Below are 21602 nucleotides of genomic sequence, written 5' to 3'. Positions count from 1 at the left end.
CACATCAGGAGGAAATTTGTTAAGGGCAGTCTGAATTACATCCAGGCATATTTCAAGTTACATTGCCCACAATGGGAGACCATGCCCATTGAGGGGTTAAGGAAAACAGCTGCATATGTCCATGAATCTAGAGACAGTGAACCAAAGCCATCAAAGACCTCTGAAAAGGATAGGGAGATTGCAGAGCTGAAGAGGCAATTGAAAGAACCTCAGAAGGCCAAGGAAATAGAGGAGATTAAAAATATGGCTCTGATGTCCAATAATCAGAGGAGCCAAAGCAGGCCTAGGCAATCTTCCAGCAGTGCAAACAACTTGGTCAAGTGGTGTTTCCTATGTTCAAAACTTGGACATGTAGTTCCGGAATGTAGGTTTAAGTCCCAAATAAATTTTGGAAATAGGAGCAATAATAACAACAACAAGATAAACACCTATTATAATTCGAGATACAACAACAACAATAATAGTAAGAACAACAGGGACAACAACAGATACAGTGATAAAGTAAAGGCCAGATGTTGTCACCACAACTGTGCCAAATTTAGTAATTCCCCTAGTTTATCAAAAATGGAGGAATACCTGTCCCAAGGAGCTGGAACTTGTACCTTATGAACCGAGAAAGCAGCCTTAGTGTTGCAAGAACAGATGAGGGCAGTAACAATGATGTGACAGTGGAATGTGGGAAAGACAAAGTGGGTGCAGAAGAAATTATGAATTATGGGTTAATGGATGCAACACAAAGTTACAAAGAAATGACTGAGGAGGAGTTGCAAATGGAGGAGGATATAATAGAAATTAAGGAGAGAATTTATGGGAAAGGAAACAGTGACGTGGGGAACACTGACATGGAACCAGGCACATCTGCACAAATTCTTGATACAAGCTTGAAGAAGGTAGCATTCACTGATTCTCACTATGAGGGGAAGGAAGCATCATTCTGTAGTAAGACTGTGGATCATTTACATCAATCTGTAGTATAGCAAGGCCAAACAACGAGGACAATGATTTTAGACAGGTGTTCTAATGGGGATCTCTTAAAAACAGACAGTGTCAACAAGGGAGATGGGTTCCTGTAGACCACTGAGAAGGAAAGTGCTAAATTCTCAGACACGGGCACAACCTCTTCTCTATCACCAACTAGGGAAGCTGGAAGGAAAAAATGGAAGGTCTAGTAGCTACAATACTGAAGAAACTTTAAAGCTGGATCCTGGAGCTAGGGAATTTGTACCAAGCCTACTTCAGGGTCAAGTGCATGAAGATGTAGCACACTTTCAAGCCTGTGATACTCCAGAGAAAGCTGCCTTTGGAGTAGATTCTGAGTTAATGCATTTAAAGGAATTCAATTCCATAAATGTCAGTAGCCAAGAGAGAAACAAAATGACACCAATAGGAACAGAGAAAGAATCTACAACACTGACTTTGTTTCCTATGCAAAGTACATCTGCAGTTAAGGTTCCTGTTACTGACATGGAGTCTAAGGAACAAATACAAGAAGAAAGCTTAGACTCACAGGATTGGGATGTGGTCATGAGCCAAAAACACATTCCAAATTCTGAATAATTTCCTTTAGTGCAGAGAAATACCTCTCCTGAATCTAACTTTGCACAAGTCAAGCAAAGCATGTTCAGTGAAGAGAAGGACACTATACCTTACTCATGGTCTGGGAAAACTGAGATACACCTTGACACTGATGGGCCCATGAACAGTCCAGGGATGCCAATTAAGGCACAGGCAGTTCAAGAAGCCACTTTTGAAGGAGACTTACTTACCATCATTACACTCACAGAATCCTGAACCAGCACAGACAGGAGTCCTAGAAAAAGGTCAATGGGATTTGGGGGACATTGAGATAGAAACACATTTGGTACCTGTTGATCAGGCAGCTAAAGACAGAAAATCCTTGGTTATGGTGACAATAGGAGATCAAATCTATCCTGTTCTTATTGACACCAGAGCAACCCAGTCTGTGTTGACATCAGCACGAGAAAATTGTGCATTAATGGGGTCTATGAGAGTAAAAGGAGCCACTGGGCAAATGGAGTTGGTGCCCAAGCTAAGATCTAAGATGCTGAAAATAGGCCCAATGACTTTAGATCATTCCTTTCTGTTGATACTCGGATGCCCATCCAACCTCCTGGGAAGGGATGTTCTCTGTAAATTAGGTGCCACTATCCAGTGTGATAAGTCAGGACAGATATTCCTACACTTACCCAAACAGTCACTCAAGCACCATCCCTTGCTATTCCTAGGGCAAGTGGAGGGTGATGGGGAAGAACAACATATGGGGAGTATCTTTGAAATACCGAAAGATATCCCAGAGGCAGTTTGGGCTAAGCATTCAACCGATGTGGGATTTTTAAAATCTGCCACATCTGTAAAGATCGAGGTGAAAGAGGGCACTCCACCTAGAATCCCTCAGTATAGGTTGAGCAAAGAGGCCACAGAGGGTATCAGGCCAATTATCCATAATCTCCTGGAACAAGGCATTTTGGTCTATACTATATCCGAGTACAACACAGCTATTATGCCCATTAAAAAGTCAAAGAAAGATTCAAATGGCAAAACACAATGGCATTTTGTGCAGGATCTTAGAGCAGTAAACAACTTTGATAAGAAGGGACATGCAGTGGTACCTAGCCTGGCAAATATCATCGCCGAAATTCCAAGCAATGCAGACTGGTTCATGGTCGTGGACCTGTGCTGTACATATTTTACTGTACCCCTGCATGAGTCCAGTCAGAAGATTTTTGCATTTTCCTGGGAGGGTAAACAACTCTGTTGGACCTGAATTCCACAGGGATTTTCAGAAAGTGCAAATATCTTTTGCCAGATCCTGCAAAGAGATCTTGAGTCAAACATATTCACTGAGAGAAAACTAGAGCATTATGTTGATGACCTTTTTCTAATGTCACCAAATGCTCGAGTGTGTCAAAGGGACAGCAAATATCTGTTACAAGAGCTATGCAAAAGGGGACACAAGATTTCCAGGGCCAAGCTACAGTGGGTTTTGCCATGAGTCAAATACCTTGGCTTCGTGTTGGAGAAGGATATAAGACAGATTTCCCAAAAGAGAGTTGAACATATACAGAAGCTGTGCATGCCTAAGACCAAGAAGCAGCTCCGTGCAATATTAGGAATCATGGGTTACTTTAGGCAGTGGATACCTGGTTATAGTCTGATCTCAAAACCTCTGACAGACTTGACTAGGAACACTGTCTCAGAACCTTTAAAACTGACATGGGAGCACAAGCATGCAATAGGAAAACTGAAGACAGCTGTGTTGTAAAATCCTGCACTTGTCACTGTAGTGACACAAGATTGTCACTGTATGAACTGTTGTATGACCATGCTCCATGGCATAGTTCATCCCAGAAGTCAGCTCTCTTGTCATACCTTGGAGCTGAATGTCAACTATATAGATATATAAAAACTTTAAAGAAAAGACTGGATGAATTGCACAAACTTGGCTTGTTAACCCAGAGAGTTCCTTTAGACTTTAGCTTACATCAGCTTAAACTGGGAGATATGGTCTACATAAGGAACTTTGCAAGAAAATCCATTCTAGACCCTAAATGGGTCAGGCCTACCAGGTATTATTAACTAGTCCAACATGCATAAAAGTTGAGAACAGAGACCCCTGGTTCCATATCACCCATGTGAAACCTGTAAAAGAACATGCTGTCCATGAAGAACACCATGAAGAACCAACTGACTTAGAGCAACATGAAATGAATACACGGCCAGATCCACAGCAAACAGAATGTACTGTTGGAGGAGAATGAACTACTTGAAATTTTATAAAACCAAAAAAAAAAAACCTGCAAAAATTTTGCAACACAAAAACAACACAAAGTTGACACAATTACATCACAACGACTATTGTTCCTGATTAAGAAAGTGACAAGCCAACCACCCGGCAAGATGATAGACAACAGACAAGTATGCATGCGGTACAGATGAAGAAACGAAGAACACAGAAGCTACAAGCTGCAGAAATTCACAACAGAGGCGGCACGAAGGAATGGACAATCACAAGAGTTTTGTAATCTTTATTAAGTACTATGCAAGAAGAGGACTGGAAGGAAGAAATACATAAGGCAATAATATCATGTCATAAAGACACATTGCACAAATGAGACATCACATGGTAGTTTGCATGCCACACCACATAGGCTACACAAGGAGAATTGTGGTTCTCCAATGGGCCAGCAGATCCATGCAGTAAGGGGTAAGTATCTGCATACATCAGTACTCATTAGTTCATTGAACACAGCACATACTGATTGTTCACCTTTTGACATAAACCTCATGTAGGTAAATGAGAGTCTCTTTTATATATATATAATATATACATATTATATATATGTATTATATGTACATATTACATGTGAATAGCTGTATATAATGGAAGGGTATCCTAGAATCTCTAGCATATCAAAAGATCCATTGTTTGTTTTTTGATTTGATAGACATCAAGGTAACTTCTACCTGTACATAGGCATTATGGATAGCCTGTATTATAGTTACTAACCCATAGTATAGAGTTACTAATAGCTTAGGGAAAGTTAGCTTTAGGGACTTTTGAAATACAGTTAGTCAGGGAAAGTAACAATATTGTGAGAATAAGTAATGTATATAACCTTGCACATATTTATAACTAACAAAATAAAATTAATGTACTAACGATTTAGAACTTAGAAGTATTAATACCATTAACATGGCTTAAGTAAGGTACTAACATGAAAACTTAGAGTTAAATGTATAGACAGTTCTATAACACTTTGCTTATGGAGTTTTACCATGTTCCTTTTGTTGTGAGTTAGGAGCAAGTTAAGAAGCACTGTAGTTTTTACAATTTTGCTTTTGACTGTGTTTCAAAGATGTTTACATTGCATGCTTTAGGTATAGTGATTGCAACTTATAACTGTTGCAGATTTGGTTTTCTGCTTGTGTTACTCTGTTACATTTGTTATTATGCTTGTATTTTATACCAAAACCCGTTTTTTCCCTTGTTTAACCTTTCCTTTTTCCCTCCTTAGATATGGGTAGATAGTAAAATAAGCCATAGCAATAGCAAGACTATTAAGGTGTTAGGAATAAGACATTGTTTAGGAAGTTGCTTAGTTATAGTGTAGAGAGGGTAAACTGTGCCTGCAGAATTTCCAGGGGAAATTTCTACTAGAAAAGGGGGGATTACTGTAATGCAGAAAATGGTGGGATGGAATTCCTGCAAAATACAGGGTCAAGCCTCACCCAGAATTCCAGGGGACCTCCCCCTGGAGAATTTTGGGTGAGGGGGCAGTTGGTAGGGAGTTAAACAGTTGATTTCTGGGAGCTGGGGGGAGCAGATCTCTCTTTTGGCTGTTCCTGATTTGGGGTTTACCTGGGAGGCCATAGTGGCAAAAGCCATCGTGGTTTCTACTCAGGAGTTTGCCTGTCTAGTAGGATTAGACCTTTCCAACATCAATATAATAATTATTTAGTTATTTAGATATTAGAAGTAATTACTATTAGCTTTAAGGGCAAGTTAGATAAAGGTTTGCCACTCCCTCTTGGGGGAGGGGGCAGCTTCAACCTGACAGTTCAGGGCTTCCCAGTTCTTATCCAAATCCTAATTACCCCCTTCCCCTTCCTTCTTTTATCAACATAAGCTTAATCTTTGATAGCAGTGCCTGGGTATTATTTGGGTATACTCACCTCAGCCATTAAGCTTAATTCCTGTCAGTTGCCAGCCTAAGAAGTCTGTTCCTTCTCAGTCCTTAGCATCAAGATATCTAGCTTCTACTCAGTCCTCAATCTGACCTGTGGGGAATATAAATTGTGGAGAACATCATTAGAGATTAGCTTTGCTGAGCCTTGTCAGAAGTCATTACCCTGCTTGCATATTCAACTGAAAACCAACTGCTGAGTAGGAGGGGTTTGAGAGCAAGGAGCACTTGCCCCTCCCCACTCACTCAAGCCTGTGGGGGGCGGGGAGTGTCTTACAGCCACCTGGCCCTGGCTAGACCATCAGCTTCCCAACATCCCTGTTATTACAAACATAACATAAGGGATCAAATATTTTACAACAGTATAATTATCAGTGTTTAAATCATTGCTGACATAATAAAGGGGAATATTATTTTATCAGAGGTAGTCTGAATTATATAAATTAATGGGTCTTCTCTCTTAGTTCTAATAGTTCAATTCTAATAGGCATCAGCAACATAGTGGGACAGCATTGGGTTTGGTGTTAAAGGACAAATGAGATGGAGTTCTAATTCTGTCACTTACTATATGGATGGCCTTTAATGGATCTACTCATTTGTAAAGTAATATTTATATTAACTCACCTAGTTGTTCTTAACATCAGTCTACAAATTGCAAAGAATTATGTGAATGTAAGCTATTATTATTATCATGTGGCTTACCATAATTTTCCTAAGCAATGAGTTTCCTAAGAAGCCAAGAGCCTAAAAATAAAGAGGTACCAAGATACAATATGGGAAAGGAAGAGGTGAAGAACAAAGTAAGGGAGGGACAGGTGACCACTAGTAGTAAAGGCTGACCATTTCTGTCATCAGTTACCTTAATTACTGATCTGTTACTAGTTACCTTAATTAGGTGCACTCGTGGAAAATCTTCATAGGATAAGTGAGTCCTGAGAGAGAATTAATGGATGAGATAATAAACAATTTGCCAAATAGGACATTCAGCTCTCAATTATCTGCTTGCTGGATTAACAAGTCAAACTGGGTCCTACTTATTACTCTGTAGTCTGGGAAAAATCATGAACAATATGGGCAATAACAGAAGGGCTGAGTGAAAAACACATATTGGTTTCAGTATATGAAAGCAGTGGGGGAAAATGGTGAAAACACACACAAAGCAAATACTTGTGTGTGTGTGTGTGTGTGTGTGTGTGTGTGTGTGTGTCCACTTGCCTTAGAAAGTATTCCTAAGGATTCCTCTCCACAGTCCAGACAAATTAAATTTTTTACCAAGTAGCCTTTATTTCATCCTACCTTTTTCTCTTCCCTTTCATGAACATGAGTAATTGAGAGGAGCCAAAGAACACTCCTAAGTATATCTGGATGGGAGTAAAAGGATGGGTAAATAGAGGAATGTGAGAAAATGGATTCTATCTAACCTTTCAAAAATGGGAGTTATATTAACTAAAGCCATATATATGATCATATGGCTAGAAAGAACCATAAGAGATCCATGAAATCAAATTTAAGATATTGTATCCAAAACCTTTCCCTAAACACATTTTGCAGGTGGGCAATGGAGTCAATTGGCATTTTCAGATATACCACAGTTACTTGAATTCAGGAGCTAGGCATCATCCCTTAAATATACCAATTGGTCAACAAACATTTATTAAGGGGGCAGCTAGGTGGGTCAGTGGACTTAGAGCCAGGCCTAGAGACAGGAGGTCCTGGGTTCAGACCAGGCTCAGACATTTCCTTGGTGCATGACTGTGAGCAAGTCACTTAACCCCCATTCCCTAGTTCTTACCTTGGAATCAATACCCAATATTAATTCTAAGATGGAAGGTAAAGGTTTTATAAATTTTTTAAAAATGCTTGAAGAGTCCTTTCAGCTGTTTAGTTTGAATAGCATCTAGAGAGATACAAGATTGTAAGGAGGAAAGGCTAGAGGTCAGCTCCCCATCAAGTCCATGTGGCCATGGGAGATGGACCTCAGTTCTTGGTCTCTGCATTTATTCTTCTCTGCTTTGGGTGAAGATGATTCAAGTCTCTAACCTGGTAGGTTTTCAAAGCTCAGGAGTGTAGGTCATAGTAATCTATAGTGCTGTGCTTTACTAGCACTAACGCCCAGAGGAATAACTTTTAGGAGTAGCCTTTGGGACCCAAGTCCAGCAGAAGTTGAGTCATTCAGCAGATATAATCCATATGAACATGAACTTGGTGGAGCCAACGTTCCACAGAAAATAGGCTAAGTAGTGAGCTTCCTTCCTTCAAAGACCAAGATAGAATAGGGCGAAAGTGTTAAACCCTGGCCCAGTATCTACAAGGGCCCTCAGATGCAGGCAGCAAGAACCAGATTAAAATGTAATTGGGAAATGTTTAACAAAATAAATAAAATTACAATACGAGTATTTCATTTGTGGTTTTCTAAGTCAATATGCAGCCTGCACAGATTTGTTTCTATTTTAAGTTTAACATCGCTAGAGTAGGGGACAGTATAACATCAAAGTATGGGAAGGTAGGAGGGAATATTTGTATGTTTGTTCTCTGTCTTCAAAGGAAATATTCCTCAGAAAATACTTAGAAAAGAAAAAGAAACCAACCACATACATACATTCAGACAGAAGGGGGAAAGAGCCAAGAGCTCCAGACAGACACTTCTACTGTAATGTTGCTACTGGCCACCCCTAAGCCTTAACTAGCTGCACCTCCAGTTTCTTGGGGTTCTCACTCATTGCTTTCTGCCCAGCTGTGTATGTAGGGAGCAATTTCAGTTTCCCCAAATTTGAAATCTGCTCCTTCCAGTTTTTATATACTATCTATTCAGATTTCCAACTTAGAAAAGAAAATGGTCAAGTGCTCCGCACAATTTCTGACACATATTAAATACTTAAGAATTGCTCTCTGGTTAATTGATTGGTTGTGCTATAGTCAAGGCCTCTGACCATAACAGTCTTCCTCCTACTCCTAAAGCCTCGCTCCTCTGTCTTCACTATTCTTCTAAGAGAAGACCTCAAGTCAAAATTTCACTGAATATAGCTTTGCAAATGAGTCTTTACTAGCCCACAGACACCTACTCCACTCAATTCTCCCCTCCAAGAGACAGCTAACCATTAAAAGAAAACAAATCAGTATTTTTAACTATATACCAAGCACAAATGTTCACTCTGCTTGAGATAGTAGCCACTTGCATAAGAAAGCCATGCAAAGGATAAAATAAAGAAACTCTCAAACCCCGCTGTTATCTGAAATAGGATCTAGACTTGCAAGAAAGAGCAATAAGACATCACAGAGAAATTAAAGGCATAAACATTGCCCCAAAAGAAGGAAAATTATCACTATTTGCTAGTATTATGAAGGTTTATTTTAAAAACCACAAGGAATCAGCAAAGAAAATAGGATGATTAATAGTTTACTATGTAGCAAAATAGAATATAAATTTGCAAAGATCATCAGCTTTTTCATAGCAACAACAAAAAAGAGGAATAAATTTTAGAAAGGGGAAAAAAATCCCATCAAACTAACTAAAAAAAGCATAAACTATCCAGGAGTCAACCTACCAAGACACACTCAAGACAAATACAATTACAGAACACTATAGAAACAAAGAAACCAAGTAAGTGGAAAGATGTTTGATTATGGTTGAGCTGAACTAATATGATAAAAATACCACTACCACCTAAATCCATTTATGGATTTAAAGCCATATCAATCAAATGACTAAGGGGTTTCTTTATATTTATTTGTGGTAGCAAAGAATTAGAAATTGGGGGAGGGGTGCCGATTAATTGAGAAATGTCTGAATGTGTCATGGTATATGTTTGTGATGGAATACCATTATGCCATAAGAAATCATGAAGGAGATAATTTCAGACATGATTAGCCCTATATGAACTCAGAGAATAAAATGAGCAGAACCAAAAGAAAAAAATTATACAATAATAGAATATTATAAAACCAAAAATTTGGAAAGACAACCCAATGACTAACCATAATTCCAAAGGACTCAATATAAAACATGCTACCCACTTCCCAATAGAGAGATGATGTCCTTACATAGCATCTTGAAACATGCATATAATTATACATAATATGTATATGCTATGCACACATATTTACATATATGTATTGTGTATACATGCACATATGTGTGTGACCAGTGCAGAAATCTATTTTATTTCATATTATATTTTTGTAACAGGGTTTCACTTTTTTACTTTCTCAATGGAATCTAGAGAGGTGGGAGAGAGAGAGAGTATATCTGAAAATAATATAAAATTTAATTTAAAATATATTTGATCCAGTAGGATAAAATACAGCTTTAAAGACTTTTCTCTAACAAAGTGTCTCTCTCAACATATCAAGATCATGAAAGATTATACAATTAATATAACTTTCTTCATCCCATTTAGAGATCCTTCCAGTCCATCTCACCATCTGCCTGCCACTAGGGTCTGCTCCTCTTCTTCTCAGACCAGCATGCCATTTTCTGGGTCTGAGATTTGGATTATACCAGGTAATAGCATCATTACTTAACTCTTAGGATACTAGAATTAAATAGGAGGAAGAACTCTGAGGTACTACCTCACACCTAGCACACTAAGCAATATGGCAGCAAAGGAAAGTGATAAATGTTGGAGGGGATGTAGCAAAACTGGAACACTGACACACTGCTGTGGAGTTGTGAATTGGTCCAACCATTCTGGAGGGCAATTTGGAACTATGTGCAAAGGGCTTTAAAAGAATGCCTGCCCTTTGACCCAACCATAGCACTGCTAGGTTTGTACCCCAAAGAGATAATAAGGAAAAATACATGTCCAAAAATATTTATAGCTGTGCTTTTTGTAATGGCAAAACTTTGTAAAATGAGAGGGTGTCCATTGATTGTGTAATGGCTGCACAAATTGTGGTATGTGATGGTGATGGAATACTATTTTGCTGAAAGGAATAATGAACTGGAAGAATTCCATGTGAACTGGAAAGACCTCCAGTAAGTGATGCACAGTGAAAGGAGCAGAAACAGGAGAACATTGTTCACAGAGACATTATGGCACAATCAAATATAATGGATTTTTCTACTAGCAGCAATGCAATGACCCAGGACAATTCTGAGGAACTTATGAGAAAGAACACTATCCACACCAGAGAAAGAAGTGTGGGAGCATAAACATCGAAGAAAAACATATGATCGATCACATAGTTCGATATGGATATGATCGGGGTCTTAATGTAAATGATAACTACTGAATATATGAATAACATGGAAATAGGTTTTGAACAATGATACAGGTATAACCCAGTGAAATTATTTGTCAGCTCCAGGAGGGAGGAGGGAATAGGGGAGATCATGAATCATGTAACCATGGAAAATATCCTAAACAAACAAACAAACAAATAAATAAATAAATCTTTGAAATAAATAGGAGGAAGAAAGCAAGCTGGGCTGGGTTAGATAGGGAAAATTAACGATTTCAATGACTCCAAACTTCTCTCTGAAAAAAAAAACACACTTTTTATAATGCCTATAGTCACTATGAGAATTACTCACATTTTCATTCTGTAGTATATAGAGAGCTGGTATTAGAATAGGGAAGATCAGGGTTCAAGCTCTACCTTTAACACATATTATCTATTCCAAGACACTTGTCTATCCACCACCATAGAGAGAACTGACAGAGTCTGAATTCAGATTGAAGCAAGCTATTCTTCACTTTATTTCCTTCATAAGGTTTTTTTTAATATAAGCGATATTTGTCTTCTTTCACAACATGATGAACATGGAAATATGTATTGTATAATAACACATGTGCAACCTACCACATATTACTTGCTTTCTTGGGGAAAGTGGAGGGATGGGAAGGAGGCAGAAAACAAGGATCACAAAATGTCAGAAAATGACTACTAAAAATTGTGTCTATGTGTAATTGGGGAAAATATAATAAAAATACATATATTATCTACATGAGCATAGCCAAATCATTTCACTTCTCTCTGCCCCAGAAAACTAGAAGTTCTACATGATTTGTCATGCAGTTTCCTAAATCAAGGAATGGGGTTTGGAACACAGGGATGGAACAAAACAGGACATAATGATTAATAACACTTCAAATAGTTCAAAAAGCCAAAATTCCAAGTCACCTAAAGGGCACTGGAAAAATATATTATGAGCCTACATAAGCTATAGCATATTGTCAACCATGTCTTACAAGTAAGAATCAGTGTAAATGGTTATCTTCCAAGAGCTATATAGCCAGAAAAGGAAGTAGGTCAGACAAGTATTGCTGGTGAGTTATAACAGATGTATAGTCTATTTACTCCACTGGTACCCACATAATGTTGAGAAACCTAGAGAAAAGCTTCTAACCACTGAATGGATCATTTATGGAAGATTTATGCTAAGACACGGACAAAGATCACCCAAAATCTAATCAGCATAGACTTAGCATTGGGAGGGAGCATAGAGGTCAACAAATCCAACCACTTCATTTTAAATATAGGAAACTGAGCCTCAGAAATGCCCTTGGACACAGAGCTAGTATGGCACAGTGAAGAGTTTCTGGAGTTGCAAGCCAGGTTCATATCTCACCACTGATGTTTACTACCTGTATGAACATAGCTCTGAATATCCCCTCTCTATTTTATCATCTGTAAAATGAACAGGCTGTACTCCGTTACCTCTGAGATGCTTCTCAATTCTACCTACATCTCTATTCTCCCATCTTTCTAGGGAATCCTAACTCCAAATTCAACACACTAACTACTATACCACACTACCTGTACTAGGATGAGAATAAACAGATGGTTGTGAAGGAAATTCTCACATCATTGAGAACATGGATCCATTGAAATATTCAGGGTGTTTCAAATACATTAATGGAACCATTTTTTATTCATGCATATGAGTATTATTTCATTAAATCCTAAAAAAGCAAAATTATTTTGAGACATTCCATATGGTTCCATTTATATAGAACATTCTGTAGAGGAGAAGTGATTAGCCTCTTCCGTATAATTGTATATGTTAAACTGTGCCCAACATAACTTACTGAAAAGCAAATTAGGTTAGACCCTAAAATAATAGCCTATGTAGTTGAGGGGAAAGGTGTGTACTGTCATAACACAAATACAACTGTTTCCCATATGAATATTCATAGCAGCAAAAAGCTGTCCACAGCTGAAGTTCATTCAAAAGAACAAGGAGAAGGGGCACAATTAAGCCCAAATGTTAAAAAAATAAAGCACAATAATCATATTTTACAAGTTAAATTAGAAAGAAATACACTCCCCTATATGAGCTCAAATCTATTTGTACTCCCAGTTTTTCATTTTCCTGTTGTCGGTGCCAGCTAAGGCTTCTCTCATTCTTGAAGCAGGCTTAAAAAGAACTCAGCTCCCAGAAATACTTGGGTAAATGAGCATCTTCTAATCTGCTCCCTCTACTTGCTCTCTTCCAACTCTTTTATCACCTGGGCTTCCTTGATCCTAGCCTAGCAAATTAATAATAATCCTGGTCTGATTTTCTCTATATATTACATCCAGTTTTTATTTTTCCATCAATAGGTGGGCATACCAAAGATCCCTGGGAGTGACAATATCTCCACAGACCATAGGTCCTGTTTGCATTTCAGTCACTATCTCCATCATCCCAGGAAACAAACCCTGTGAAGATGGGACCTGGCAACTTCATCTGCTGGTGTTGCAGCCTTCCATCACCACAGTAAATACAACTGTTGAACATATAGAAAAGGATATTCTCATCTCCCAAATCCTTGACACTGCTAAATGCTTCAGCATCAGAAAGAAATGCAGTTTTATCAATGGAAATGGCACATAAGAAGATGTACTGCCATTTGCTTTGCTGCTTTTCCATTAAGGACCATAGGTCTTTTCCATCTTGCTTTCAAATGAAACTTCCCTCCATCCCTCCTTCTCTATCTCTCTCTCTCTCTCCCTTCCAACCACCCTCCCTCTCTCCTTCTCTCTGTCTCTGTTTCTGTATCTGTATCTGTCTCTGCCTCCTTCTTTCTGTCTCTCTCTCTCCATATATGATATATATATATATGTATATATATATATATATATGTGTGTGTGTGTGTGTGTGTGTGTGTGTGATATATTGTCTCTCCCAATTAGAGTATAAGCTCCTTCAATTCAATTCGACTTCCTGCAAGAGAAAAGATGTACAAATGGTTTCTTAAAGATCTTTCCATTATCATCATTTAATGGTATTATAATAGTAAAGAAGAATTTATTAAGCCAGTACTATAAGCCCAGCACTGTGTTAAGTACTTTATACATATTATCTGAATTTCGATCTCACAACAAGCAAAGGGTTCTATTGTTCCCATTTTACAGTTGAGGAAGCAGGTAAATAAAGGTTAAGTGATTTGCCCAAGGTAACAAAGCTTGGAAGTGTTTCTGAGGTCACATTTGAACTCAGATCTTCCTGACTCCAGACTGGTTCTCTATCCATTGTACCACCTATTTGCCCAGCAGCAATTTAATGTGCTTCTTGTGGCAAATTCAAGTTTATTCTCATGTTTAGAAGCATTAAAAATGTAGTTTTACAGTACATCAGAGTTGAGAGAACATAAACAATCATCCAATCTAACCCCTTCCTTTCAAATATAAAGAGACTGAAATTCTAAGAGTTTTATGTGATTTGCCCATGAGCACATAAGTAATCATTGGCCACACCAAAGTTAGAACCTATAATTTCAGGCTTCTCACCCATTGCATCTTCCTCTACAACGTGATGGCTTTCAAGTTCCTCTTCTCTAAATATCTTTTTTTTTTAAAAAAAAAACTTTATTATTCTTGGGGATTTTTTTCTGTGTTTTCTTTTGCAACATGACTAATGTGGAAATTTTTTGCTTCACTGAACATGTATGCAAATTGCTTTGCCATTTCAAGGAAGTAGGGTGGAATTAGGAACTCAAAGTTTAAAAAATGTTTGCTTACATGTAATTGAGGAAAAATATAAAAACAAACAACATAATAAAGTATCTCTTTTCCAGACCACATAGCATCATAGAATACTAGACATAGAGGTGGAAGAAACCAAAGTCATTTTATCTTTCTTCATCATTTTTCAAAGAGCCTTAATGTAATTTTATAAAAATTAATATATACTAACTTCAAATATTATATTTTATAAGATTTATTAATAATCACTAGAAGTAAAGGAATAAAAAGGTAATTATTTAATAAAATAAAACCACGTACCCATGGCTAGTCTACCTGCTCAAAATGGCCTGCTCTATCCAAAGCCCTCACAGGAAGAAAAGCGAGCTAGACATGGAACTCCACCCAATTTATCTCCTGTCTACGTCAGCATGCAACAACAGGGAGGGAGTGGGCTCCTTGGTAATGTAATTCAAAGGCACAAGATTCCAATTATATAATTTAATATGTAACTTAGGTAGTTAGAGGTACCTATGCCTCTGCCACAGGTAGTTAGTAGCATAGTTAGAACTAAAATCCATATATTTTGCAAATCAAAAAACTTCCTCATAGATTGTACATTTGTAATCTTTAACCAATTTTATTACCATCTTCTAGACGTGTCCAGATTTTTCTACCTTCTTGTAAATGTGGAAAAAAAGAATTTACACAGTATTCCAACAAGGGCCTAACCAACTCCAGGTTGAAGTGGGAAGATGACTTCATGGCTCTTGTATGTCATACTTCTATTAATACATCCTAGTTTCATGTTAGCACTTTTAATAACAGCACAACTCTGTTGACTCACATTCAGGCATGCTACTGCATTCCTGGTGCCTAGCTTGTATCCGTGTAGTTTATGCCTAATCCCTAAATGTGCTACTTTTTTTCAAATCTCATCCTCTTTACTCCACTATTTCTCTCATTTTTCAAGGGCCCTTTGACTGCATTTCCAATTTTCTAAGTGTTGGCTACTCTACTTGAATGAACACAATCATTCATAATTCAGATCATCATCCAAGTAAGAGAGAAGTATAAAGAGAGTTCTTAAGATGAATTAGACCTTCCAAGTGATCCTCCTAAAGCACAGATTTGACTGTGTAACTCCTCAAATCGATAACTCCAGTGATTCTCTATCCCTCTAGAATCAAATATAAAATATCCTATTTGGCATTTAAAGTTCTTCACAACCTGGATCTAATCTACTTTTCCAGACCTATTATATATGTGTAATGTATAAGAAGTGTATGAGATATTAAGGGAGTACTAGCATCGCTTGTGTGAGGGCTTTGCTGAGTCCTTTTCAGGGCTATTCATCCACCTTTGGTGTCCACGTGGCATTCTGCTCTCACCTGTGGCTCTGAAAATCTGTAGCATATAAAAAGTTCACACCCAAATAAAACCATCTCAACAGGTAGATTTGAGGGTAACTAACAGGCTTCAAAACCATCAGTATGTTAGGGGGATGTCTATCCCAAGCATGTTAAGACTTCCTTGACAGAATGGACAGATGAGAAGAATTCATTCTAGTAGTTATGAAGGCAGCTGAAGCAAGCACTGTGGAAAGCCTAGAGTCTGGTCAAATATCAAAGACACCAAGGTCATCCACTACATTCCAAGCCATTCCTAGTTGTCTTGATTTTTGTCTGGCCACTGTACTTCATTGGCTCTGGAAGAGAGAAGCTGATGATTATGTGCAATTCTGCTTCACTTAAATCCAATTCACAAGTCAAGAAATGACCTGTGATAGCACTGGTTCTCTTTGAAAATGAAGGATAAACAGATTATTCCCTTTCACCCATACTTTTAGTCCAATTAAAGTGGCATTCTTCTTCTTTCTCATAACTGATATTCTGTCTGCTGCTACCATGCCTTAGCATTGGCTGAAAAATCATGGAGTCTTCCAACCTTACCTCCACCTACTACAAACCCTGATTTCCTCCAATATTTAACTTAAGTACTAACTTCTACATGAGTTCTTTCCTCATTCTGCCCTCCATCTGTTTATTCCTTTTCCTTTTGAAAGAAAAAGAAAACCAATTACATTAGCTGTATTTTGAATAAGCATGTATTCATAAATGTCATCTCCCTGATCCATTGTTAGCTCCCTGAGAGCAAGGTCTGTTTGATTTTTGTCTTTACATTCCAACCCCTAGCACAGTATTGACTACTGACTAGAACCAATGTTTCTAATTCCCCTACTCTCACTCTATTATAAACTCTCTGTAGTCTTGTCTTCAGCCTCTTCATTCAATTGAAACTTCTCCAAAGTTGCCAAAGATCTCTCTTTTTTTTTAATCTTTATTTTTCAATGTAGAATCAATACTATGTAATGGTTCTAAGGCAGAAGAGCAGTAAGGGCTAGGCAATGGTAGTTAAGTGACTTACCCAGGGTCACACAGCTAGGAAGCATAAAAGACCACATTTGAACACAGGACCTCCCATCTCCAGGTCTGCTTTTCTATCCGGTAAGCAACCTAGTTGCTCCCCCAGTGATCTCTTATCTACTGACTCTAATGTAAATCTTCATCTTTCTTGCTATAGGGTTTAATGTTATCAATTACCTTCTTCTTCTCTCATCTCTCTGTTTTTGCATCACCATTTTCTGCTGGTTCTTCTAATACTTGTCTGTCCATTCTTTCTCAGTCTCTTCTGCTAGATGATCCTTACCCACGGATGTCCCCTAATGCCCTTTCCTGGGCCTTCTTCTCTTCAGTCCCTTTACTATCTTGGTTGGTGATCTCATCAGTTCCCTTGCATTCAACTGTCATCTCTCTACAGATCATTCTCATATCTATCTATCCTTTACTAACCTTTTTGCTGTCTTCCAGGCTCACATCTCCAAACACCTATTAGAAATCTTGAAACAGATGTCCTGCAGACATTTTGAACCTAATGTGACCAAAAATGAAATCATTGTCCTTCCTCATGCCCCCTTCCCTATTCTGAATTTCCTTCTTACTGAAAGCAGCATCATTCTCCCAGTATCCCAGGCTCACATCCTAGTTTGTCATCTACAATTCCTCACTCTCTTTCACCTCCAAATCCAATCTGTTATCAAGTCCCTTCATTTCTACTTCCACAAAATTTCTTATATATGTCCCTCCTTCATGGCTCTGATATAATGACTACCCCAGTGAAAGCCTTCATTAATCTCATGCCTAGGATATTTTAATGCTCTTCTGGTTAAAATATTTTAAAAATAATCTTCTGGTTAGTTGCCCTATATAAAGTCTCTCCTTACACCACTCTTTCCTCTACTTAGCTATCAAAGACATCTTCTTGAAGTACAGGTCTGACCATTTACTCCCTCTATTCAAAAAACTCTAATGGCTCCCTATTACCTCCAGGATCAAATATAAGTCTATTTGGCTCTTAAAGCCCTTCATAACCTGACTTCTTCCTATCTTTTCAGTCTTCTTACACCTTAATCTCTTCCATATACTCTACACTTCAGTAACAGTGATTTTTGGCCTCCCTGTTATTTTTCTCACAAAACCCTCCATCTCTCTGCCTGAGTTTTTCCATCAGCTGTCCTAAGCACCTGGAATGTTCTCCTCCTTATATCCACATGGATTTATTGGCTTCTTTCAAGTCTCACCTCAAATCCCACTTTTATAAGAGACCCTTCATGATCCCTTTTAATATTGGTGCCTTCACTCTGAGATTACCACCAAATTACTCTCTCTCTCTCTCTCTCTCTCTCTCTCTATATATATATATATATATATATATATACACATATATATATATATATACTCATGTGTGGTGTGTTCATATATGTGTATATATAAAAAAGATAAATATTGTATACACATAACTGTTTGCATATTTTCTCCCCCATAAGAACATGAACTTCTTGAGGACAGGAACTATTATAATCTTTCAGTATATCCCTAGCACTTAGCACAATGAAGAAGAATAAAAAAAAAACTAATATTTCTAATATAATCTAATATAATCTAATAATATAAACTAACATAATCCTTATAACAATCATGGGAGGTAGGTGTAATTATCACCATTTTACAGATGAAGAAACTGAGGCAAAGTGATCTTCCTTAGGTTACATAGCACATGTATCTGAGACTTAATTTGAACTCTTCTTCCTGACTCTAGTCTCTAAGTTCTATTATATCACCTACATGCCTGGTACATAGAAAGTACTTAGTAGATACTTGCAGATTTAATATAATGGATGCTTTGTAAGGGGCCATTGTTTAGTTGTGCATGTGCTTAATCTCTGAAGTTCACTTTTTATTGTGTCCCAATTATGTCCGTGCCAAGGAAAGGAAAGTGGAAATAGAGTCTGAGATGGCTACAAGAGTATTACTAGCAAGGATACTGAAAAATTGTCAGAAATGATTGCCTGAGATGCTTGTTGCCTTTAGGTCTGTAGCCAAGGATGGCCAGGAATTATTGCCTCTGTACCAATTTTCACCCTATCTCTCTGACTTATTAATGAAAATATAGGACATGAAAAGTAATGAAGTCTTAGTCACATCCAGATATATGACTTTACCTGACCTTATCACTCATTTGTGGAAATAAATTGGATTGATTTTGACCCAGCTCTTCAAAGTCATCTTAAAACTACCTGGGACCTTATATTCTCCCTAGTTGTCAAATTGACTGTCCAGTGACTTGTTAGAGTATCTTCCCAAGTACCAAAGTTATAAAGTTACAATGATCTGTCTACCTATAATTTCCAAAGATAGTCTTTTCCCCTTTTTAAAAATGGGCACTACATTTTTCCATTTCCAATCTTAAGGCATGCCTTATACAACTCAAAAAAGAAAAAGAAAAACTATAGCTAAGAACTCTGCCAATTACTTTCTCCAATTTCTGAAGTAACTTAAGGGTCCATTTGGGCAGCTTGGTGATATTGACTGCCTGATATATGATGGCAGCTTTTAAGAAGCGTTTTTAAAAAAAGGAAAAGAAACAATTCAGAAAAGTAACCTAATTCATAGAGTTCTTTGATAGATGAAGATTTACGTCCAATTCAGCCTACCTTAAGTTAAGATAGACAGTTACAACCTAAATGAAGTAGAAAAGAAATTATTGTTAAAACAATGAATTAGGTTAATTTCTTTTTAATTATTTAAGCTAACCTAACCTGGTTTCCCTTTAATCCCTGCAACAACTTCTACAATTTCCATTGCTTACTTAGTTTATCCCAGATAGAGGTTCTTAACCACTTTGGTGTCATGTAGCCTTTGGCAGTCTGGTGAAGCCTCTGGACCCATTCTCTGCATCAAGTTTTTAAGTGCACAAAGTAAAGTATGTAGATTTACAAAGGAAACCAATTTTAATGAAATATGCTTATCAATTAAAAAAAATTTTAAAAAAAGTTCATAAAAGCCCCTGGTTCCAGAAGGAATCACTACAACAACTGGCAGCTAAGGGTACACAAATCTCCTTTGCCTCTATGCTCAGCTATACTGCGGTACAGAAATAGCTATTCCTTACCTCCAGAAAATGGTCTTAAGATTTTAAAAAGTTATTTTTACTAAGAAACTAAAGGAATCAAAGTAAATGGGTAAAAAAGAAAACAGAGTTATATGGAAGATGAATAGCATTATAAATGAGAAAGATTATTATATAACACAGGTATATGTATAGCCCAAAATGCTAAACAAAGACTTCTAGCCTAAATAAAATTTAACCTTATGCTACTTCTAAGTAGGATTTTTAATCCCTCTGAAAATTGTTTTGTAATCTTATTTTCCAGTATAGGCATCAAGTCCTCTCCTCAGGTTCTGAGGTGAAGAAGAGAAAAAATTAAAGCTTGATAACTGGTAAAAATAACTTTAGGCTCCAGGGCACATGAGCAAAAAGATGAAGGACTAGACATTTTCTCTAATTCCTCTCATGACCTCTTGCTCCAAAACAGAAATTACGTGCCAAAAATAAAGTATTTTTAGCTGTGTCCATTCCATAGTCTAGAACATTCAGAATCCAAAAGGTTTTTTAAAAATCCAACTGACACTAACTGAACAGAGCTCAATAAGCATCCTTCTATCTCTTATAATGTTAGCAGTGACACTACAAAAGCAGACCCAAGGACAGGGTCCAGGCTTACAATGAAATCTATATCCTCATCCTCTTTCTAGTGCTGTGAAGACTAGTTCCAGGCTGTGGAAATCAGCCCTAGCCATGACAAATAGATAGTGCTGCTATAGCCCTTCAGGAGCAAAAGCCTGCCAGGTGCTAAAACCCTATAACATCAGTGCTGAAAAGCTCCAAACTGTTGGTATTGAGCTAAAGAACTAAGGAACAAAGGGAAAGGGATATGACATTATGACAGGATACCATGTCATTTCAGGAAACTGTGTGAACCAGGTTGACTATACAGCACTCTGCTAAGCCTGAGAACAGAAGAAAGCATCCAGATGGGACCAATTCTGACTCCTCAAAAGTCATTTGGGGCAGATATCTAGGCTAGTGAACTGTGAATTGCCTAGCCTAGGAGGAGGCTGAGATGCTTTAAGATCCATCCGCCAAGGGAACCACAGAGAAGGAGTCATAAAGTGAGTGGGAGCAGTAAATTAGCAGAAAGAAGAAAACTTGAAGATCTCAAATATAATCAGATAAATTAACAGAAACAATAGAAGAAAATATGGCCTCCAGATGTAGTGAAGGAGTAGAGGATTCTATGAATAAATATTTTAAAACAAAGAAAAATGAAAAGATGCTGTATAATGTGAGCAGAATATGAATCATAATGCATTGTTCCTAAGTGGTTCAAAGGACAAATGAAACTTCTAAGAGTAGAATTTATGGCTCACACAGCAAAAATAATGAGCAGAATAGAAAAATTAGAATATGCAATAGCAAGCCTCACTTAGAAAGAAAGAAACAAACAAATGAGAAAAAAGAAAACAAACAAGCAAGAAGAAAGAAAGAAAGAGAGAGAGAGAGAAAGGAAGGAAGGAAGGAAGGAAGGAAGGAAGGAAGGAAGGAAGG

The sequence above is a fragment of the Gracilinanus agilis genome, chromosome 3 (assembly GCF_016433145.1).
Source record: "Gracilinanus agilis isolate LMUSP501 chromosome 3, AgileGrace, whole genome shotgun sequence".
Classification (NCBI taxonomy): domain Eukaryota; kingdom Metazoa; phylum Chordata; class Mammalia; order Didelphimorphia; family Didelphidae; genus Gracilinanus; species Gracilinanus agilis.
This window is presented reverse-complemented; position numbering follows the sequence as displayed.